The sequence below is a fragment of the Mercurialis annua genome, linkage group LG8 (assembly GCF_937616625.2).
Source record: "Mercurialis annua linkage group LG8, ddMerAnnu1.2, whole genome shotgun sequence".
Classification (NCBI taxonomy): Eukaryota; Viridiplantae; Streptophyta; class Magnoliopsida; order Malpighiales; family Euphorbiaceae; genus Mercurialis; species Mercurialis annua.
Window position 1 is genome coordinate 13,194,248 of NC_065577.1, and position 4,679 is coordinate 13,198,926.

Below are 4,679 nucleotides of genomic sequence, written 5' to 3' on the forward strand. Positions count from 1 at the left end.
ATTGACAAGAGGAAGGAGTGAGGAGATCAGCAGAATATTTGTGAGGGGTCTACGACCCGAGTTTATTGAATTGTTGTAGGACGTGTTTGAGCATTTCTCCTACATAGCTGGTAGGGCACAACAGATCGTTCAAACTCTTAAGCGTGAGGGTAATCTTGTTCGACCATTCTTCTATCGTCGAGAGAGATCACGATCTCCCAAACACCAATTGGATGTTTCTGAACCAAGCAGATGGTTTCATCCAGTGGCAGCACCTAGGGGTAGTTTGAGGCGAGTTAGAGGTCGCCAATCAGGAATACTAATAAGAGAGCGGGGTGAATCTAGTCAGGCACCCCCAGGTATGATATGATTTGTATGTTTTTTTTGCTTGTGTGTTTATATCGCTTTACACTATTATATGGTTGATAGTAGCTATGGTTTGGCCAATAAAGCAAGCCATTATAGTATAGATGTATCGTATAAGAAATCGACTGATATCGAGTATATAATGCACTAGGAAGATCGAGAATCTTGATGAACAACCTTGAGATATTCTTTTAGAAAGGAGATGTAAAACATAGATAGTATGAAACATAATACACATAGAAAGGGTTTGATATACCCTTTAAAAATGTCAAACATACATGAATGAACGATATAAGTTATGCCCAAGATATATATCGATAGTATATGACGAAACGATAGAAAAGAAAAAACACACCAATAAGATCGATAAAAGCCATAATAAAGAAAAGTTAAATGTCATGAAATATTCGATCTGAATTGACTTACGATGTTTGCAAAAGAAATAAAATATTGTGATTTCTTTAGAATGTACAATTGTGCGCAGACTCAGCATATAGCATGCTATAAATGCATTGTAGTATCGGCATACATGTATATGTATTTTTCACATAAAAGCAATGATTTTACAAAATGTACAATATGCACCTTACATTTGCTGATACTAGCAAAGAAAATGATTTGAGATAGCAACTCTTTGATGATGAGAGGTGTCATCACCCTGATGCGAAATTGTACTAAATTTTTTAAATAGTATGAATAAGACCGTAATCGATTTGAAAGAAAGAGTTTTAAAAATGTCGACGGGCAAATTCAAAATGATTTAATACTTAAGAAAATCGGATATAAATCTTTGTGACACAAATAACGAAATCGTAATAAAGATCAATAATAAATCAGAATACATCGCTTCAACCACCAAACTCATCCTTGTTTCAACCAAGAAGAAACCGAAACTTCAAACTCCTTCAAAACCAACTACCAAAGTCATCCCCTATAAGACGATTGATTGGAAATATTTCGGTCATGACCCATATCCGTTCAAAGCTTAATTTGGCAAACAAGGGTGGATTAATTTTGCGCAAATTAAAGAACACGTCTATACCGAGCTAGTAAAAAGAATTTTACGAATCATTTGAAACCATTAATGCGAGGAGCTTTAAAGTAACACTCAATGGAAAGGAGCATCACATCTCACTCACAATAATGTCTAAGGCGTTCAAAATTCCGAACGAAGGAACCAAAGCTGCTCGCAAGCATAAAATCTTCTAAGTTGTCGACTTCAAGGAAGGAAAATTCAAAATCTTAGCCACATGTAACCTAGAGATGAAACCCTCTAATTTAGTAAGTTCTTTCTGCCTAATCAGAAACTTGAGAGTGACTCATAAATTTATCATTGCTTCTTTGCTCATGGAGTAGGTAGTTTTGATTATGTGAGTAATGTAGATCTCTGCTTTATGTGGCCTTTTCTGAAAATGAAGCCATGTAATCTCTATCACTTGATAATGTCTCACTCGTACTAAAAAGCATGGACTGCAATCCACATGCCATCAGGCTATGAAAAGAGTGAAGAGAGAAAAGATAGTGGAAAGTGAAGAAAGTGGATTAGTTGAGTCAAATAGCTCTGAATATAGCAAGAAAGAAACTGATGAAGTATCTAACAAGGAAGTTATTAGCTTTGTAGATAACAAGCCTCTAAAAAGGAGAGAGACTGAAATCATGAAGAAACTAGCTTCTGAAAAATCCAAGTTGTTAAGATCTGCCAAGCTAAGTGACCAGTATGAGAAAGGAGTGTAGAAATTATCAAGTCTATTCTGAAGACATCTCTAGACAGGACAACAGAAGAATCTACAGATGAAAAGACACTTGACCGTGGAGAACATGACTGATATGAAGCTAATGAACCCTCCTAAGGCAGGAAACCAGCTCCTAGTGAAAATGTTGTTGCAGCTCGAGCTACTTAGAGGCGTGAGGAACTAATGCACTAGTTTGCAGAGTTTGAGAAATAATGTAAGGCCTCCTTCGAGAAGCGTCTTGCAAAAATGAAGGAGGACTTTGTCAAGCTAATTGATCAGATCCAACCTGGAGCTCCACCAACTCAGTCTAATGTCACTCTTCCTCCTGTCAAGGAAGCATCAGAATCTGACATGCTATCTACTCAGATAGAACATGCTCTTGGTCTTTCTAGCTTTAGAAGAAGGATTATCAGATTAGGCTATTGCTTCAAGACAACTCCAAAACTGCAACATTGAAACAGCCTAACTATGCATGTGCTTATCTTTCCTATATTGCTTTGCATATTTGCACAATTTTTTGTGCCTTTTTGGTTGTCCTTTTTGGATGATGGACAAACTGAGGGAGTAGTAACCCTCCTTTGAATTAGTTTTCTTATATTGTATTTGCCATGATCTTATAATTGATTATCTTTTATGGCTTTATATAGATATCATCTTTTTTTCAATAGTTTTATTTAGCTTAATGTTTTAGGTTCTTATATATGCCATATACTTAGGGGGAGCTTGCTAAATTTAAATTATCATGTTGATTTATTTACCTTCTATATTTTCTTAACACTTTAGTTTTGGAAAGGTTTTATCATCAAAAAGGGGGAGATTGTTGACTAAAGGCCTTCACCCTAAGACCTAATTTTGATGATAACTAAAGCCAACTAACATATCTACTTAGTGTTCCAAGACCCTTATTCTAGAATGTTCACAATCATTCTATCTTGAAATACAAGCAAAAGTGTTGAAGGGCTTTTTCAGAAATAGACTAAGGAATTCCAGATCAGCATACCATATGAGGCTCACAGTGTACCTCATACAGCCTAGTAGTCACAGACAAACACGAATCATCAGTGTACTATTGTCAGCCTGAGTCACTAGCAAATAGAATGTTCCTAGCTTGGTCTTCCAGGTCAGCATGCAAGAGGCTCCTCCATTTGGCATTTTTCACACCTTGCATTTATGGATAGGAATCAACGCAAATGACTTAGCCCTAATTAAAGAAGATTCTTGAAGCCTATATATACTTATACATCAACGACTTATCAAGTGTGGATTATCAAGAGAAAGATAGAATTATTCTACCATTATTGTGGTTCATATTTTTGGTATTTATCTTAAAGAAACTAGGGTTAGTTTTGAGTGAGTGTCTTCGCCAACAAATCATCTGTAATCACTTATGAGAAATAGACTAACTTCTAGGTAGAACTAGGTTTGCTTTTCAAAGGGAATTAGTTTGTTGAAGCTAACAAATAAACTTGTAAGTTACATACTAGCTTGTGCATATAACTAGGGTTGTATTCTTAAAGTTTTATCTCTAGCCCGTAATAGAGATCGAAGAGTGGAATATTTAAGGATGGAGATCCTTAAGGAGTGGATGTAGGCATGGTTGACGAACCACTATAGAATCTGGTCATCTTTATGCTTTTATTTCTGTTTTAATTAGCTTCACCACAAAAATGATTTCAAAAAGAGATTTTTTAAATAATTTTTTAAAAGCATTTCTCAAACTATTATGATTTTATTTTAGTTAACTTTGTCTCTTGTATTGATAAGCTCACAAATCATTCATATTTGATTAACTTATCTTTACTAATATACATCAACTCAAGTTGAGTTAACACCTTAGATGATGATCTTACTTGTCTGTCAAATCCTCAATATTTGAACAACTTATCTTTGCTTGAACTTATCAACATAAGCTAATTTTATAGCTCTTTAGTTGATCTCTTGGAGCTATTAAATCTCTTATTCTTTATTAGCTTGGCCTGATTAAAACTCTACTTACTTAAACTAATTTCATAGCTTATCACATATTAGCAAAAAACTAATTCCTTCCCTCTTGAGTTACTGTTGGACCCGACATGTATCTTATGATTTATGTCTTATATAGATTTTGAAAAATTGGATAGATTTTAACAAATTGGTCAAGTTGTGACATATTTATAAATTTTAAAAGATTGGAATAAATTTTTAAAATGTTAATAAGGTTTGGCATTATGGAACCATTGGATTCTTTATAAAATGGTTACTAAATTATAAAATATAATAAAATGGTTACTCAAATATTATTCTTTATAAAACGGTTAACAAATCGTAAAAGTAATAAAACTATTACTGAGCTATAGCCTTTTACAAAACAGCTACCGAACTATAGATGAAGACAAGAAAAAAATTGTACAATCGTATAATAAGCCGGTAACCATTTTGTAAAAAATGTAGTTCGGTGCAAGGACAAAAACTAGGTAGGGTAAAATATAAAAAAATTAACCTTCAAAAAATCTAAAGAATAAATAAATTATATAAAAATGCCATATTTCAAAAACTTGCGGGGTAAATAATATTTTGAATGAGACCCCATTCAAATAGTAGTAATTAACCTTTATTAAAATC